The sequence below is a fragment of the Diuraphis noxia genome, unplaced genomic scaffold (assembly GCF_037042655.1).
Source record: "Diuraphis noxia isolate RWA-SAM2 unplaced genomic scaffold, SU_Dnox_SAM2 contig0003, whole genome shotgun sequence".
NCBI classification, from domain to species: Eukaryota; Metazoa; Arthropoda; class Insecta; order Hemiptera; family Aphididae; genus Diuraphis; species Diuraphis noxia.
Window position 1 is genome coordinate 7429173 of NW_028301713.1, and position 21464 is coordinate 7450636.

Sequence of the window (21464 nt, forward strand, 5' to 3'; positions counted from 1 at the left end):
TGTTTTGTTTGTAACCAATATTGTGACGTCATAAAACAATAATAATAATGTGTATTAAAGAAAGAGCGAGAGAGAGAGAGAGAGAGATAGTCCCCGAAAATAGCAACAACCTAATGACCCTATTCGCCCAGTCACGGGGACATAATCAGTTCACCGGACACGTGCGCGTCTTTGATATCTATCGCGAAATTCGCGTTCGTTACAAATTCTGGCCACTGATAACCACAGCTAGTGAACACACCGTAAAAGTTTTGTGAGCGGCACAATCATTATTGTTTACACGACAAAAATAAAAGTTTTTTTTTTTTAAACAGCCTGGAACTATTTTAGAGATGTTTTAAAGAATATTAATAATAATTATAATTATAATTATAATCCGCCTAAACGGCACCGGTTAATCGAATGTGTTAGCTGCAGTATAGTGTAACCTTTTTAAATATTACGACTTGGACTTGTCGATACACATACGAGCTCGTCGTTAACTTATCGCTATATATATTTTTTTTTTTTTTAATTAATGAAAAGGCTTCAACAGCTTAGGTTATTAGCCTACAGAAAGTTATAACAATGTAAAATTATAAATGTTTACAACTTATTGTTTAAGTGTATATAATAAAAAAATTTGTATATAGCTTCTGTGTTTTTTCGCTGAGGGCAAGTTGGAGAGAAGATGAATTTTTGAATATTTTCCGAGCTACGGTGTATTTTGGACATCTAATGACAATGTGGTCGATTGACAGGTCCACGTTGCAAGCGTCACATGTGGCTATATATTTTATTCGTTCGTAAATACATTAAAAACAATCGTCGTCCGAATATACTAATGGAAAATATTATAAACTTTAATTATAAATTATAAATTAACAATAAATAATATGGTTCGGATTGTTTTTTTTTTGTTTTTTTTTTTTAGGAATCATCGCGGAATCGAGATTTCAAGCGCCGAGAACACTATACCGAAGGAAAAAGGCATTTGTATTTGTATATTTTTTCCAAAATGCCCACCCTGTTCGTCGTTTGAGAGAAATGTTAAACCTAAACGTAGGTATATGGTATACCATTTTGTGGTCAGGTTAGGTTCTTCTGTTAACGTTAACAATACAATATTATATCTTCAATATTTTTAATCGTGCAGGTATAGGGCTTATTGGCTGACCAAGATCGCACTACGGAGCAGAAATGACAGTAATAATAGTTATTGTTTAAATGTTTCAAAAAATAATTTTTTATATTCTTTATGACAGTGTAAAAGCAGTATACCTATATAATACCCACGCACATCATTACACTTGGCTGTATTTATAGCGTTTTAACGTCGTATGGAACATTATTATTGTGATTACGCCGTGATCGAAAGTATAATTGACCGACAATTATTTTTAATCGCATTGTGTGTGTGTGTGTGTGTGTGTGTGTGTGTGTGTGTGTGTGTGTGTGTGTTTTTTCAATTACAAATAATTTGACATTAAGAAGATATCGAAAATAATAATATAGTTACATCTAAATATCAGCTAATACACAGACGGTTGTAGTGATTTCGGATTCATCGTAATAAATCAAAATGGAAAATAATATTAAAATAGTATATGTTACGATTAATTTTAATTTTAATTTTTTTTGTTCAAGTTAAGGGACGGATCCACTCGCGGGTTAGTCTCTAAAAATATGTTATCATCTCTATCGTGATAATAGGCCCGTAATTATCAATGATATTATTTATTCTATTGCAACGTTAAAGCCAGACATATCGTATTGCAGTTACGTCTCAGTAATGTTGTATAGGTATAGTGCAGCAAATAAATAATATATACGTTTACTGCAGCGTAGGTATATTATTATGTATCGGACACACTTTTTTAATAATGCTACGACATGCAATGCAATAGAACGATATAATATAATAATCGATAGTGTTATTTTTTTTTCTTAAATCTTTTTTAACAATACAAAAACGTAAAAATAACAGACCATAACGTTAATCACGTTAATAGACCATTTATTTATAACAGCAATTTTCTAAAATTCTTTAAAAACACATTGTGCCTCTCGAACAATACCTGCACAGGTACGCACTATACATATTGTCAATATTATAAATCGACATCATGTTTAAAAACACAAAGTTTCGAAATGTTGAACCCTAATTTGAGTAAAACTATGCGCAAGCATGGATCTAACGATTTCGCATGATTCGCGTTATTGCGATTTTCAGTAGGCACGCGTGAGCGCAATAATAATAATAATAATATATACTCAGAAGTCTTGAAAAATGATTATGGATTAACGAAATGGTATAGGGTTTCAGGTCCAAATGTTCAATGTCAAAATAGGTTCACTACCAACATTATAATATCATTATGTTTATAGGACGGAAAAACTGCATCAGAGAGAGAAAAGTGCAGATCACACCTGCAAGACGAGCAGCAGCCATATGATATAGTGTTCAAAACACGAGACTTCAACACGTCTTGCGGACACACGAGCATTAAAGACGGACCGATGAGAGACTAGAGAGGAGGACTCTGCGGTAATGCCAAATTTGAAAACTCGTCGAGTAAGTAATACACGGCTATTGGAAACCGATACTTCGAAATCGGTTCTGATAATATAGTATTCAACGACATTCGTCAGAGAAATCGCCGTAGACACGGCTCTCTGATAGTAATAATTATTATTGTTGTCCAAACAGAGATAAAAAACGACAATTTATTAGAGCATTTATTTATTAATTTACGCTGCAGAGATTGAACCGACGACGACGACGACGGGACAATTTGTTCGAGTGATTAATTCGTAATTTCGATCGACGGCCGTGTCGACGTATAATAATAATAATAATATATTATAACAGTGTTACATATTAATATTATTATATGAGTGTGGTGATGGTATAACGAAAAAACCACAATAATTAAGCACGCAATCGTCGAAAAGTTTGGAGAACGATTTAACGTATATTATATTGAAATCTTTTATTATTATTATTATTATGTTAACCACCTGCTGCAGTAATAGGTAGTACCATGGTAAGTATTTATGTTATTAAATCGCACATGGCAGATACACAGGCGCGCGCGCACAAACGAGAGACGACTTCCGCGTACGAAAATTAATTATTGTAATAATAATATTAAAACAACATAATAGGACGTGTAGAAGGCACCCACCCCACCTACCTAAATCCAACACACTAAAACCAAGTTGTAACGATATTATCGTGTGGAGTATTATTAAACTCGTTTCTCGCGCACGATCATCGCCGCCGTGGCTTGCGCGCGTTCAATTCGGACGCAATTAAAATTTCCACCATGTCCGATGTGGCCATATATAATTCCGTATCATACAGTAGGATTCTCGCGACCATAATATTGTTACCTACGTGTGCATTATTGTACCTACACATTTGTAATGCGTGTGTGCGAATGCACCGGCGGTGCGTGTTAAGGAGGAAATAACAATAATAATATTGTTACACCGCCGCGCCGTGGTAATAATACGCGCAATAACCGCATCGCGGTCCATCGTTTCGGCGGCGAAGAAAACGGTGCGGGTAGGCAACGCGTGTGCCGTAATATTATACGACGTGGCACGCACCCATAAAACTGTGTATCTTTATACTATGCGTATAAAGGTACGTGCAGCGATGATTCCGACGAAAAACCGAGCGATTTTGATTTTCCCGGACTCGTCAAATGTTTTCGGTAAAAATTAATTTTAAAAATAAATGAAGATTTTTTATACATTTTTTGCTTACATTTTAAAAGTGTCTTATGTTTACTATGGTGGTTTGGAAAACAAATTTACTAGGGAGGAAGGGCCCCCACGAGTAGGGGAGGAGGGCAGAAAGACCCACGGCACTGTGGGGCCCGGCGTTCATGCAAATTAATAATTACTTAAATATACCTATGCATTAGAAAAATGTTTGAAAATTTTTAGGGAACCTTAGGTATTTAGTTCTGTATGGGTGCCAAAAATATGATATGGGTGGGGGGACTTCCCCCAGGGGACTCCCGTGTATTATATCACGGAGTCGGTGCAGCGGGGTTTTGCGTGCCCACAACTAACACTTTTCATACTATTCAAATCGATGTGATATAATATTACCGCAGCCATGATATTGTGTATACGCACGGTGCGCTTATAATTATAGTCCCTTACAGCAGAATATTCTATACCAAGTGCTCGCTCAGCGTTTCCGTTTTCCCCTTCGGCACATTCTTCTCGAAACTATCACGACAATATAATATTGTGATCCGGTCGTTTGTCCTCGAAATGCCACACACGCGCTCCCTGCTCTCTCTAAATCTCATTACAATGGGCGAACGGGGAGTATGCTGCTGCAGACGTGGTGCGTTTTCTCCCGCGGTCGAAACGATAACCAACTACCCGGTTACCCGGCCGGGTCCACGTGCTGCGTGTGCACCGGATCCGGGACGTTTGACATGTCCCGACTAGCGCTGCAGTGCATCGCGCTCATTCGTCGGTTGCCGATAGTGGAAATCTCGTCTATTGTGATGAGCACCGGAAATTTCCTCGTTCGACCGACTCGTCGGGAGACTTGTGCGCTGCGCTTTTTTCTCCGTGCAGCCTTTCTTCTACCGATGTCGCTCTGTCCGTCGTCAAGTACGACCACGTGTCACCATCACACTCACTCGCGAGAGGCGTACGACGTGTGTATTCGTGTTGAGAGTGTGTGTGCGCGCGCGCGTGTGTGTGTGTGTGTGTACGCGCGAGCGAGAGAGCTCCGAGTATTCCTTTGTGCGTGTGTGCGCGCGCGCTCTCGATGACAGTTAATTTCAGAAAGTGATGTGGAACGATTATGAACACTAATCGTTTCGAATTTTGGCGAAATCAATAAATTAATGACGTGCACATTAGCGACCAGCTAGAATATGTGTGTGTGTTTAGGTACCTACAGTGTAATAATTTTACATATTATAATAATACAGCATTTTTAATGAACATCAATGAGCGATCGTTGCAGTGAAAGCGTATCGTGTCAAAGTCAAACCGAATAATATGACAATGGGCGAAAAAGACAAAAAAATAATAATAATAATAACATAAAATTATTAATATCTACTACTACGTCGTGGGACCCGCCGCCCATAGCACTTTACATGATCGTATAGCCGAGTAGCCGAGTAGCCGAGTAGGTAACCTACTGACGTGTGAGCTTACAATATTATGGCCATTTTGTTTGTTCTAAAAATAATATAGCCGTACAGCCCCAAGATGTATTTTGGATATTTGTTTTCTCATTCGTTGGATATATATTTTCATAAAATCATTATTCGCACGATTAACTTTTCTGCGCGTCAACACCCCGACGACATCGCAATAAATTATAATAATAAAACGTCGACGAAAACATTATTACAATCGAACAAGTAGTAATGCCTATGCCGTCGAAGTGAATTTCCGCGTCAATATTATATTATAATATCGTTTTGAAAGTCCGTATATTAGGTTTAGCCAGATAATTATAATAATAATTTATTATTTTGTACAAACGCGCGGTCTATATAGGTACCACAGGCAACACCCATGATATTATTATGCACGAGATCATTATGATTATTATTTTTATTGGTAGGTATATTTACACCGTTTTCCGTGTGTACATTTCGATGTGATTCTTTATGGCCAGGATTATAGTATATATATATATATATATATATATATACAACTAAACAAACGAGATTCGACCAACCAATAAGCAAATAAAGAAATTGATTTGTATTTTTTTTTTATCGGAAAAAAAACTTAAACATATTAATCAATTAATTTATCACGACGCACTTAATAATTGTTTATCAAACCATTAAAATAATATCGTTCATTAAATATTGTATTGAAATGCTATTATTTTAAGCAATACACAGTATAATATCGCACGCAATGATTTCGATTAATAATAATAATATATATTATAGTGGCTTTAATTTCCTACACTTTTATTGTACGATGCATTTTAACCGAGTGCGTATTTAAATGGCGACGAGGGGATAAGGGGAAAAAAAATTAGCGGACAATACATCATCGGTCCCCGTACAACAATAGAACCAAACCTTATACGAAAACCGTGGACCCGTTACCAAGACGTTAACATAGAAAAGAGTCGTTATAATATATAATATTTGGACGCATTTACACGCATACAAATCTCCTAGCACATAATCAGACGTCACGACAATAATAATTATTATTTTTGATAAAATAAATATTATATGAAGACTAGAGAATAAAATAATGCGTCCGATGAGGTGAGTTTCTTCACACCACGATTATGGTGAACATTTTGAACTGTTATATTATACCGACTACGACGAGTATCATATAGAATTGTACCGTTTTTGAAGATCAAGAATCGCTTGTATAAGACACACCGCATAATAAGAATATGCTACAATATACGAGGACAAATGTCGTTACAATATTTCATAATATGGTAGAGGAGAAAGCCGAAAAGCCGCGAAAATGTGAACCATAAACCACCTGACGCATGTACCAACATAATGGTCATCGGTGGTACATTACGTTTTTTCGATGACTTGTGCAGCACTTGTGTTAACGTCGGCTAATCCGGTAGATATTATTATTATTCACTATAAGTACATTATGCGTTTATTGTGTACCGCTTACATAACTTAATTGTATATTATTTGATGAGAATAATTTTTGTATAATATTCACCTATGGGACCGTTGTCGACCGATGCAATCCGGCGGCGAAGGGACGGTAAAACGATTTTATTCCTGTGCGTCCGTGGCTGCAGGCTGCGATGCTGGCACCAATAACGATACACGAGACGGAAGTAAAAATTAAAAAAACAAAAACAATTTAAAACTTAACGCGTCTGCAGGGGTGCGGGCGACAATGGAATACGATATTTATAAACGAGTGTACAGCAAAAAAAAAAAAAAAAATTACTTAAACGAGAAGAAAAAAGAAAAACGATATAAATATAATATTGTGAATTTACATGAATATGAAAAAAAAAAAATTAAATAATTACAATAAATCACTAAGCGGCACAAAACGAATAACGACGAAGTATAATTTTTGAAATTTTTTAATATTAAATAATAATAACGACGGTATTATTAAATAATTGACGACGGTGATGATAATATTAATAATATGTTATAATATTATAATATTATTATAAATAGTGAAACGTGTAAGCGCGAGTGGGTGCATGTCGTGTGTGCGAAGAGAGCGCGAACCTTGCGCGGAACGACTACTGCTTATTTGCCCGCGACTACGCGACGTACGACGGCTCGGGCTCCGTTGCGGCGGCGGCTACGGTGGTGGCGACGGCGGCGGCGGCGGCGGTGGTGGCGGCAGCGGTGGTGGCGGTGGCGGCGGTAACGTGTTGACGACGTGCCCGCGCAACGGAACTCATGCCGTCTCTACACAACACAGAAATGAGATCTGACGGTGAACTCGCGAGGCGGTGCAACCGGTACGCACACACACGAGCGCGCGCGCACACACACACACACGCACACATGCGCGTGCGCGTAGCGACACGGACGGACGTGTATCGTATATTGTATTATTATTATATTATCGTAAAAAATATGTATATATACATATATAATATAGCAGTAGTGGACTTTTAATAATATACGATGTCATATGTGATGGCAGGTACGGATACGCGAGGGGGAGACGTGGAATATATAATGTGTGTGTGAGAGAGATAGAGAGAGTAAGCGAGACAGAGTGGATGGGAGGCGAGCGACAAATCCGTCGGTTTTGTGTGACTTGCGTTTAGTACGACATCGTCGTTGTGGTACCTATACGAGTGCGAGGTGATGATAATACGGTAATTGCATTGGTATCTGAAGACGAAAAGTGTGGTATTCGGTATGATAATATACGATAACAGCAACCGATGGTTGTTGGGGCGATTGCGCGTGAGACGTGCAACGAGAGAATAGTGTGATGGCCAAAAAAAGGTGGCGCGCCCTCCTCATCATCCCCGAATCTGAACAAAAAAAAACCCCTCGGAGCGGCCGAAAATCATCGCGGTCCACGTTATTTTTTTGATTTTTTTTTTTATGTTTTGTTTTCAACAAGTGCTACCGATTTGTGCAACGTCACAATAATAGTATAATTGGCCCGCTCGTGCGTCAAACGAAGCGTAGAATCGACGAAAAAGTGGAAAAAAAATGTATACTCGCACGCCGTGTATAATAATATTATTATCTGTCGCCTCGTTCGACGACTGAAACGTTTTCCGTTATACATTACCGCCGAACACGCCAACGGCCATACTATTATTATTATTATTGTACGCAAGTATATATTTTGTAGATAGTAAATAATACCGTACATTACTGTAGTGTCGCGTCGGCTGAATTTTTTAAGAATTTTTTCTACCACCCGCAGAGATGAGGGATTCCGACGCAGGATTCCGCGCTAAAAAAATAATACTAACGCACTGCAAATAATAATAATGTAATACAGCGGCCCGCCCTTATAATATATTATAATAGCATGTTATTATAATATATTATGTGCACGGTGACAATAAAATTACAATGTGTGCGCACAATAATTGTCACGGCAGTCACAATGAGCCAACGTTGTCACATGTATGTGCTAATTGATTTTTCCGACGTGTTAAAGAGTTACAATTATCGTTTTCAGACCACTCGGCACTTTGTATACCTACGTATTATTATATTAAATAATATATTATATTATATTATCCATGTTAGTCGACGTTATGCAATCTTCCATATCACTACATTATATTACTCATAATATTACAATAATATACAATGCATACGTCATACCGATGATACTTTCTTATAATAATAATAATAATATGGTGTTTTCGATATTTTAACTACATATTATAATATCACACATTAATTAAACTGCGTTTGTGTAGTTCTATTTTGTTTTATATGAATACGTCACGAGGAACCATTACGATATAAATATTATGTGTCCCGAAGTAGATAACATCATCGTTTTTCCCCCGATATCATGTACTTACCGTGCACATACGTCATGCATATCCCTAGAATATCCAAATTTTCGTACTACACACATAGTCCCAAATCAGTCAAATTAGATGTTTTATCGAACAACTATACAACAAGGAATAATACTGGTTTATCTTTACTTACGAAAACCATCATCTATGAACGAAATTAAACTTGCATTGAAGAGTGCAGACAATATAATATGTATATTATATATAAAAAAAAAGGAAAATCGTTCAAACAAAAACTGATTGATAATTTATGCGGCTAACCCAATAACGTGTAAAACTGTGGGTACTAGCCGAAAACTGACAGTGGCCGAAAAGGGGAGGCTACATTTTGGCCGAAAATGTTGACGCCCAAATGGTTTGTTTTTTTTCGTTTCTTTTGCTTATCCTACACGTCAAGAGGATCGCTACAATATCGAAAACGTTGATTTTTAACAATTTATTATTGTAATACGATGAACTATCGATGAATGTCATAAACCTTAAACGCGCGTTTTCGCGTTATTTTCATCGAAACGTCACGAAACGCTTTAATCGAGGAACTCTGCAATTATCCGCAAAATAGTGTGTCCCGAAGCAATATTACCGCCCCCCCCCCACCCGATATCCTGTCCGCGCTCATATCTATGTCATATTGTCATATAAAAAAATCCAGCTATTCATTGTGTAATTTTATAGTAATAATACTTGGATGGGTAGTATTATACAATATATTGTGAGGTACACGCGAAACGTATATACACATTATAATATTCATCGTCGATAATTCTAGGTAGGTATTATAGTAAATTATGTCTGTTCTGCGGTATAATCCTGAAAATACTTAAATGATAAAAATGAAAAACTACCGGTATGGTACCTCTATTAATATATTTTATATACGCATATCCACCGGTGAACACAATAATAATAATTATTATTATAATAATATTATCATGTGAGGTTTTATAATCAATATAATAGCGTAATATGTTTATTTTGTTGAGCAAAGATAATGTAATATTTATATGTCGGCGCAAAATAACAGGAAATCCATAAGCCGACCACTCTAGAACAAATACCAAGCTAATTCTTGTCATTTTGAGGACAGACGCACGCACAATAAAAAAAAAAATAATAAAATAAATAAATAGTTAAACGATTTGAAAAAAATATATTATTTTGACAATATCGAAAAACTACCGAACCCAAAGCGGACCGCTTGAATCAAATCGAATTATCAGAATTTTTGCAGTCAATGATGATGACATATTACGTGTGGGTAGGTACCCACCCTGCACAATAGACGCTACAAAATAATAATATTAACAAGTTAAAAATGTGATGTGTTTTCAATATTCTACGCGCGGATGGTTAAAAATTGCCGTGAAAAATGATCGTAATTTGAAAATGTCCGTATTTCAATATCATAGTATATTATTACTATGTCGTAGAGACTTCACGAAATTTACCTTTTCATGAAACGATGAAAATTTCATGAAATTGAAACGCTTTATGAAATATTTGAAAGCGTTTCAGTATAGATGATGGTTACACTTTTTCACGAAAATTCAATAACTGACACAGTGAAATTTTTCTAAAAAAATATAAAATTTGGTTGATATTGTAATCGAAAATTTATGTATCGGCATTATCGTGGATAAAATTCAGGAGTCTAAAACAAATATAAACTTTCAATTTTAAAAGTTTTGATTTGAACAGAGGCCCAGTTTTACGACTTTTAAAAAAAATTATCACAAACTAAACTTAAATGTTAAATTTAATCGACCCATTTGGCAATGAAGTGCGGGCAAAATCATAACGTTTTCGTTGAAAAAAAATGTGGTCGATGTTACGCGAAAAAAAAATAAAAATAAAAAATTTTGCAATTCTTCTTATAAGCGTCTCGTGTATTATAAGACTATAACCTCCCTTGACGGCACTATACTGCGATAATTTACAGTGATGTGGAGCAGAATATCTTCGACAAGAAGAAAAAAAAAAATCAACTTACTTAATATGTTGGTATAGGTAGGTTAGGTTAGGTACCTACTCACTTGAAAATGAAAAAAAAAATGTACTCACGTTAATTTGGCGTCATTAATTTTCTCATTTATCAACTAGATTTTGTCAACCGAACATGATTGCTTTTCATCATCAGGCTTATCAAAATCATAATTCTCGAACTTTCTTCGGTAGGATTCAGTTTTGTCATTGAACTCGTCGGTTTTGAATAATACACACTATATAAAACGCAGAGGTACCAACGTTTATAATTAAATTCTATCGATTGATCCACACGGAGACGATTTACTTCAATATCAATAGGTAGGTATTGCCAAAATGCTGATATAGGTATGACCACGATTTAAGATATATATATTCTTAAATCGTGGGTATGACGTTATGATACGATTGCAGTGACGATATGTAACAGGTATAGGTATGTTCAAATTAATATTTTTTATTATTTTTTTTTTCATTAAGTGACCCTAGCGTAGTTAGGTTAGGTTACTTGTAGTACCTATAATACATTTTTTTTATGTTAATTTTTTACTACTGAAAATGAAAAAAACAAAAAAATGTTTTAGATAAATTCAAAATAGCCTATATTCGTAAAAATCTGATCATATAGGAACAACATCGATGGTAAAAATATTCATCTAAGTCAAGTAGTTTATTTTTTAGATTTTTTTAAAATTCTATTTTTTTTTGGTTCAATTATTTTTGGAACGTAATAACTCTTTTTGAAAATATGAATTTTGAGAATTTACTGACATGAATATATTTCTTAAATTATTTACTTATCATGTAATATTAACAATTGTTGTCATACGTTTAGTTAGGCATAATTTTTTTTTTTTGGTCAGGTCTCTCTGTTGCAGCCTGTATAGACTACATATTTATCAGGCACGTACACAAGGGGGGGGGGGGGTGTTTTTGGTGTTCAAACACCCTACGAAATATCTGGTTTTTGTGTTTGGTTATTCACTTATTCTATTTTAATGTTAATTATTGTCATATTATTATACTTTAATAGACAAGTATGTGATATTATTATACGTTGTGTTTGTGAAAAACCCGCTTAAGCAGAATTAAAACGTAATACTAATAACAGAAAATTAAAATGATTGATATAATATATACATAGAAGTTAATAATTGTGATTGTGAAGATATTCATAACACAATGACCATGAAAACTAGATTTAGTATTGTAGTTTTTTTGCTGTAACAATGTTTATATTTAAAAAAAAGAAAGTATTATAGGTAATTTTCATAGAAAAAAATGGTGTGTTTACTAAAAAAAGTTCTACTTAACAATAACTGATTTTAACAAACAATCCCCCAAAACTCTTTTCTGCTTATACGTCACTGGTATTTATTGTACTCATTCGCCATTAAACGATATAAAATCGAAGTTACCCCGTTTGACTTTTTCTGAAAGATTTTCGAATTTCACAAAGTGTATAAAAAAAGCCGTTTACATTTCATGAAATCAACAACTTTTCTTGAAAAATTCGAGTATGTGCACTATAGTCACGACATATCATATTTATGTTTACATTATAAACGAAAAATATTACCTGATAGTTTTTTCGATATTCGGTCGAAATCAAAAAATAATGATAGAAAGGTCTTCTGAACGTCTGAACGTCTCTTACTTTCCTAAAATAAAAAAAAATACGATAATGATTTAAAGTTTTATTATACTTTTAAAGTTAACTATAACATAACGTTAATAAATATTGTATTTTGCGGACAAAAAACTCGATGAACAAAATAAATAAACTGTATCTGAATATTATATGTAAATAATAATCATATATAAGTCGTTTTAGGTAAAACAAACATTTGAAGCGTGCAATGTACACTCGATCGCAAACAATGATCATATTAAATCCAAAAGAAGCACTTAAATTGTTTTTTTGTTCGAAAAAAAAAAATTTGTGCAAGTGCCCAAAATTGGAATAGTCATAATATACGCGTTTAGCTATAAATTTATAATCGCATGATAAATGTTAATTAAAAATGACACGACGACTACATTTTGGTTATTATTTGATTCAATTTCAAATAAACGGGCATAAGTCCAGCGTACAATCAAATTATAAGTTGACTAATTTTCATTATTCGATTGTGAAACGACGCAATTAACGTTTTATCAAAATAAATCTGCTAACGGATAGCGAAGAGACATCATCATCAGAAGATCTTCTGAAGATAGAAGAATACACTTTCGCTCGTACTACCTATACATATAACTATAACTGTATCGATGTCAAAAATTCATTCACGTGTCTAGCATAATTTTAATCCATTGTTAAAAAACTATTACTTGTAATAGCACCATGTGTGCTGAAACATTTTAAGATTATAATAAAAAAAAAAAAAAAATTGAAATTAAATGACGAAGGTCGTAAAGATTTTAAAATTTAGACAATGTGTTTACCTATATAATAATCGGCAATAGATTGAATAAATATTTAGTTGTTGGAGTGTAAATAATATTTATTTTTTTTTAAATTATATCAGACATAATAATATAATAAATACATATCGTACAGTGCAAAATGTATTATACTAAAAAAAATATATATATATAATATTGACTAGCATAACACGACCTTCGAGTCATTATATTATTTATTTGATAAACAATTTCAATACTGTGTTAGTTGGTGGTTTTCTATACTGATCAAAATGCGTATAATATAATATTGCAGACAGATATCATTAATTATAATGATTCAAATTGAGTTTCAATTTACAGACTTAATACGTATAATTCGTATAAATGTAGGTAGGGTTACTCATTGTATATTAAGCTTTTTAACAGGTCCGTTCTGTTCGAATTCTGACGATGTTGCCTACTAACGTATATTATACTGAGGACAAAATATTTTTTATTTATCGTTGTCACATTTTCGCCGTCTAACCTGCAGGATGTCAAAACGCCTAATATTACACAACGTTTTGATTTGAATTCCCGATATGACATTACGACGTACCTATAAGTTTATAGGTACGAAATATTTCATATTTTAACATCGATTTAACGTTTTTAATAATGGAACGTATAATTATTTAAAAATACTGTTCGTATATTAAAGTATAGCAAAATAGAGTTCCTGATTTATTCCTCAATTATTTAGAACAGAAGTTCCTAATTTAATTTAATTCAACCTAACCGCATTTTTACGGTATGGCCCATTTCGGAAAAACCATTTTTGAATCTCGGCAACACGTGCAATATACTCGAATGACTATGTTTTTCAATAATTATTATTGTCAGCCGTTACATTTACGATAATTTTTAGTCTGGAAATTTAGTACAACATTAGTAGCGACAAACGCGTAATCGTCGCGCGGATAATGTGATAAATGATAAAAACCGTCAACCGCCGTCAGCGAAAAGTGATAAAATATTATGTACAGTATTCGGTTACACGTAAAATACTATACCATAAACTTTAGGATTATTTATACATCAATTAACGTATCTATTATTTTTGTCGGATAAATTATGTTTCACGCCGGTCTAATGTTAAATACTACATAGGTACCGCCTATATTAACAGAAAAAATATATCGGTATGGATTTTTATTTTTAAACTGTACGCGACCTACTTTTGGGTCGCGACCTCTGAATGTGTTAGGAATTTAGGATAATGTACATCTGAATCTATAAATCGTTTGTGTATCGAGTCTATTTTCAGAAATCCAAACCATCTCCAGGACCGATATTATAGGTACGCTCCGCAGCGGTTCGAAATAATAATAATACGAAGCACAATAAGCAAATCCACAACGACAAAAGGAGACAGCACTTCTGCATATACAATAGATAGCCGTGTCGAGACCCAATTATTCGAAAATGTCCATAATAATAATAATAATAACACGAAATTCAAAACTTCAGGAGGGGCTCGGTACGAACCAGGAACCGAGACAAAAAAATCCTACGACTTACTTACTCACAGGACGTAGGTGCCTAATACAACTCCTATCGGACGACACTGCTGATAACACTTATCACGACTACGGGTAACACCTGCAAACAAACCGTGCGTTACGTTTAATATAATATATAATATTTTTATATTACATTATTTGCTGTCGCGTTTTATATTGAACAGACACATTCTCAAATTATTATTGTTACGGTAAAAAATATAATATACAATTTTAATATGTATATTGTATATATATATCATCAAGCTTACAATATTACGTAATATGTTGAGATATTTTGACGACACGTCATAATAATATAAATCGCTAAAGTTTTACGATTTCTGCAGATATCTTGTGTAAGTATACAATCCAATATTGTCGATATCAATCCGCCGCAGTGGCAATAACTGTTGCCGCTTGTTTAATTAAATTTAAAAAATAACACCCAGTCTAATATTTTCATGTTTAAAAAGTAAAAAATAATCTGCCAAAGATTTTGTAAAAACATTATTCTATCCGAGATTGTTACGACGGCGATAACATACCGTTGTGATGTTATAAAACGTTTTCATCTCAAGTTGAAAAATTACAGGTGGAATTGGAATAGTAAATCGATGTAAAATTTTATGCGATATGTGTATATATAATGTGTCATTTATGTACAGAATAATCATGTCAACTAGACAATCTAAAAATATTTTGCACATCACGGAGAAGTACATTCATATATTACGTTATTTAAAAAAAAAAAAAACTGATAAATCGTAAGAAATATTATAAGATATTTAGGTTTACGTATATAAATTTTACACATCGTACGATAATATTACGGTCGATCATTATTTGAGCAACGCATTACGATTTTTTCATCAAAGCTACCGTCGTAACCTAACATAATATAATATATAAAACGACACATTCTAGTAAGATAAATGAATTTGAATGGATGATATTTTTGTATAGCGATAAAAAATCTCCAACACGCTCACTATAATAATTATTATTATAGAACACAAACCATACGGAGATTAGCATAATTTATCGCACGTAATAATAACATCAAATTGTTCACAAGATAAACCGTTCCATATCGTCGAAAATTCTCAACACAATGAGGTACTTAACTATACTTACACATTCCAAATTCTAGCGATGTGCGTTTGACTATTCATTTCGAGGCGGCCGCGACGATCTAATTAGAACACGTTTCTGATATTGTGCAGTTATCGTTTTGGAAAATACGGTGAAAACCGTCGAATAATCGTCATAAAAAACAATACATCGTCAACTTTGAACCTATTCGCCTTCAATAATTATTGTACTTACAACGATTTATTGACGCTTTCAAATATATAATATGCATTGATACGTCGTGTCATAATATGTCTATATACATTAGTCGACAATATTATTTATCTCATCGTGGCATCAAACGGATGAACGTCCAACAATGATTTTTAACGATTTTTCAATTTGAACAAAAACGATTTTTGTTACCGACCTATTCATGCTCACGGTGTTTTGTTTTTGTCATCCGAATTTTACCGACGGTACAACAACGTTAATACCAGTGACTACCTATAATTTATTAAACGGATTTTCGATGTTTTTTGATGATTTTCGATGCGAATTTAATATATATATTTTTTTTATCACGAAACAAATCCCAATTACGTTTCAAACAGTGTACAAGACTGCAGTTATATTTATGTGTAAAAAACATGTGTCTATTCAGATACAAAGGAGCAGTCCCAAAAATGTCCAAATTTTCGTACTATACGCACACGCACGCAGAGTCCCAAATCAGTCAGATCTAAATTGTACATATCAATTAATAATATATATATTCCCAATAAACTATTTTTATTTAAATAAAGTAGAACCTCTATATTAACCAAATTTGAAGGTTCTTTAAAAAAAAAAAATTGTGAAATAAAAATTTATAAAACTCATTTTTAGCGTTAACTCAATTTTCTGATGTCCTTTATCAATATTGTTATATTAAAATTGTATATTATTATATAGTTTTAATGTGAATAGCACACAATTTTAGGGACTGCAAGGAGTGCCGCACGGGTGGGCCAGGTGGTCCATCATGGCCCACCTTGCGAACCATTCCGTACTTGTTCTAAACATTGCGAGACACATTGCTAAACTTGGATGTAATGACATAAGAAAAAATTACGGTTTTCAATGATAATAGTTAAGTGTAAAAATTGAAATGATAAGGCACCTTGGTCGAAATCGGATCGGCCCATCCTGTCAAAACGGTCTGCGCAAGCTTATGATTTCTGATAGTATTTTCTATGTCTTAATATATATTATCTCCGCCATTCGAAATCGTTTCAATTGAATAGGCATAAAACTATGATCCATCGTCGAAATATAATGGGTTTAACGAAGCAAGTTTTCTGATAACCAAAAATGCAAATCATCTTTTATTCGCGTCACGGCGCGGAAACGCGCGATTACCGACAGTGCTTAAATTATTGTACTCAGACTTACTCAAAGTCAAAATTGGCTTTCGGGAACCCCTAGTCCTATTTCGATGAACGCAACATTCACAATTGGGTTCTATATCATTTCCATCAATTCGCAAATTATTGTTCGCAAAAACCATCTCTGAACTTTAGTTTATGGTTTGATTACTATGTATAATGTCATAACTGTGGACAAAATATGTGGGTTTGAAATTCCAACTGACATGTACTAAAACAAAAAAAATAAATAAATAAACAAACAAACAAATGATTAAGTAAAAGTTGATATTACTTTTTATGTCATCGATTCTAATTGGTGGCGGAAGGTGCATGTGCCTATTATAATTGAACACAACAAAAGTGTAAACAACAATACGTATTTTATCATAATGACGTATTCAATTATTCACAAAACCAATATTTGCACGGTAATTTAGAAATATTAATTACCAAAAATTAAGTTATCGTCGTTTTTCAAGTAAATTATCTCAATTCCAATAATGTTATATTATTAATATACTATGCAAGTACTTACGTATTGATATAGTTAGATAATAATAATATATTTCATGAGTCAGAATAAAAGATGCCTATTTTTTTCAACCGTCTACTCATTTAACGATTCGACGATTTGCTTATATTTTATTGACACAGTTAGTTTAATAATTCAATTGATATGCTTTTTAATACTAAAAAAAAAAACCAAAAAAATTCCATGAACCCACGTCGATATGACAATACTTATCTCGAATAAAATACATCGAGAAACCGTATAAAGTCAATTAGTTAAACGTTTATTAGATCATGATGAGAAACGTGTCGGAATATTTCAAAATTCTATTAAAATTAGAACTAAGACTTTAGGTTCGTCGTCATCACAATGTAATCGTAAATAGGTAACGAATAAGAGACCAAGGGGGTGGGAGGGGATCTATCCCCCATATCCGTATATATTTACCCCCTCTATGTAGTATACGTAAGTACAGCCAAATAATAATAATTGTCAGGCTAATGACCGCCGATGTTGAAGCCTTATTTCTAATAAAAAAAAAAATAATAATAATAATAATTGTTCATTGTAAGAAAAAGGTCGTAATTTTTTTTCAAAGCACACATAAATTACTAATATTTGTTATACGAATAAATCCCGAACACTCGTTGGAAATTAAACAAAAAACGATATTTTTGCGTAGTTTTATAACCAAACAATCATTAGCCAAGTCTTGAACTTCGAATCGAGACAAATAATTAAACTGACAATAAACCAATAATATAATAATTTGTAACTATTACAATCGGTTACAGAAAAAAAAAAAGCAGAAACGACGTTATTTGTTTTAGACCATAATAATGGTTACACGTTCAACCATAATCATCTATAACCTACATAGGTATACTATTGTTATTCGCTAAAAATTATTAACAAAATAGGTTAGACGCCTATAGAGAATTTTGATTTTACAACGCTTACGCAATTTTTTGTCGAGCGCGTAGTGGATATATAAATATTATTTATAATATTTCGTTACTCGATTTTCTTTTTTTCTCTTAATTCTGACAAAAATAACATTGCTATGGTCAAACACCACACTGAACACTGAAGATGTTAACTATTTGTTAACTATATTATGACGTATTTTTTCCCCTCAAATAGGTATTTAGCCAAATATATTTTAATCGCCACCAATCACTAAAAGTTTAATGTCGTAAGGTTATCTGAAAACATAACATTCGATTAAATACAATGTACCTATATATATATACGTCACAACATTATACTATATATGCGTAGACATGCGACATAACGATTGTACGTGATTATTGTACATCATATTGTTAATTTTATTTATGTATTATGATATTTTGTAATACGCCAAACGTCGTTATGACATCAAAATATTGTACAATATTAAATATTATATTATATTATTATGTAAGCCTGATTTTTGAAACTTTTTCGACTGGTGCGTATAACATAATGTTATATTATAATCTACGCGAGTACTTGCACACAATATAATAAAACATGTGCGCGGATATAATAATCCAAAACATTTTTTTTTTTTTTTTTTTGTCTCGATAAGTTTTGCGTTTCGAGTGGCATATGTTTAAAAATTATTTAGTGCGAATAACAAAACAATTAGTCTCCACGAAATATCTGCAGAATACGACCTATTTTGCATATAATTACTTGAACAGAGGTAACCATCATATATAATACGCGACGGTGTCAATATTTTTTTCATATAAGTGCAGAGCCGTTATACGTGTAGCCGTGTAGGTATATATAATATTATTGTATATATGTGTAATATATTATTATTATTATTATTATTATTATTATCATTATTGTTATACCCCTCAGTCCCCTCGCCCGCTGAATAAAATCATCCGCGGACCCGAAGTCCAGGTGTCTATCGGCCGCAGGGTATGATGTTTTATCGTTTTTTTGTAAAATTTCTTTTTACCTTTTGTTATTGCCAACTGCGGGCAGATAGATCATTAAACCTACATCGTACAAACCATCTCCGAACAACAGGTGGATAGAAGCGTTTTCCCATCTTTCTCTCGGTCTCCCTTGTTCGGGGTGCCACCCAATCGACAGCAACACGCCACCGCGCCGGTGCGGGACGATATTCGACATTATAACAGCAGACAAGGGCCCGAAGGAATGTCAAGGTCGTTGGCAGGCACCTATGCCTACGCGTACTGTTGCACCTTCCAATCGGTGACCGGCACCCTCCTCCCCCTCTTCGAAAAATAATTTCGTCACACAGGGCGTTAAAAATAATAGTGTTAACTTTGAGTATTGTCCGAAGAAGTGCTTCAATAGGAATACATTATATATATAATAATACGATTGAACGATGATCAATTAAGATGATCGAAAAGTATTTTACCATCACAAAAACACGCGATACGGTGGAAGAACTATTATAATACAACTTAATTTAAACCATTGACATAATTGATTTTCTGAAAAAAAAAAAAAAAAATTAAAAAACAAACGTGGTAAGGATCGAGCAACCGAAGTGTGAAATTGGCTATACAAACAGCGTTTGAAGAATAAAATATTTCACAAAAACGTGAAACAATGAAATTTTCTACAAATATTAATGACGATTATCGATAAATCACCCTAACCAAAGAAAACCATCACTCATGAATATGGTTAGTGATTTTTTTCCCCAATACTATTGTAAAATCGTGAAGGTGATTTATGGCAATTGAACGCAAAAACAAAACTTGTTTGTTATAAGTTTTATTTTTGTTACAATATTGAAATATTGCACGCGTTTGAAATATTTTATGAAATGATTTGAAATTTGCATGAAATTTTCAAACACTAGCTACGTACATAAATACCGGAAATTGTTCGTATGCGGTATTTGATGAATCAAAATACGTAGACGGCGAGTATTTTTTTTTCTTAAATATAATATGGTAAGTTAACATCAGTGACCACGAATAAAGAGTTCAACACCAAATACTGATAAAACATTACGGTATATACGATGGTCTACGACGAAGAAAAACGTTTGAAAACCAAGGCACGAGATAAGAAAAGAGTAAGTGAGAATAATGATCGATTGATTTCGTATTACAAAATTGGCTCTTGTCTACAATATTGTTGAAAAATTATTTTGTCGATTAAAGACTATGTGTTTGATTAAAAATTGTTAAACACGTCCATCGTCATTATTATCACTATATAAAAAGAGAAAAAAATCAATAGCTTTAAACTATACCTAACTATACCTATATGGAATGGAAAAAAAATTGTATTGATGAATGTTTTGCGTATAATAATAATAATAATAATAATAATAATATGTTCCTTCCGAAGATCAATTTAAATAATCACGAAACTGTATTATAATACCGATAAAGTTCAATGTTCACGTTAGTATAGGCAAGAGCAGGACAATTGGATTAATTTTTTTCAGACATGTATTTTTATTTTGAGAGACGACTTTTTCGTATAGAGAACGCTGATCTACGATGATCGTTGAAGTGGGGACAATTATTCAACTA

At 33.3% G+C, this 21464-nt stretch overlaps 1 protein-coding gene across 1 annotated transcript in view; it reads right to left on the reverse strand.

The window, feature by feature from the left end:
• Positions 1–7396, reverse strand: part of LOC107163100 (phospholipid-transporting ATPase ABCA3-like) — a 46243-nt gene extending 38847 nt beyond the window's left edge. The window contains exon 1 of the mRNA XM_015510342.2: positions 6697–7396. The gene's annotated coding sequence lies outside the window, so the exon portion shown is untranslated. The remainder of the gene's footprint in view (positions 1–6696) is intronic.
• Between the last annotated feature and the right edge of the window lie 14068 nt (positions 7397–21464).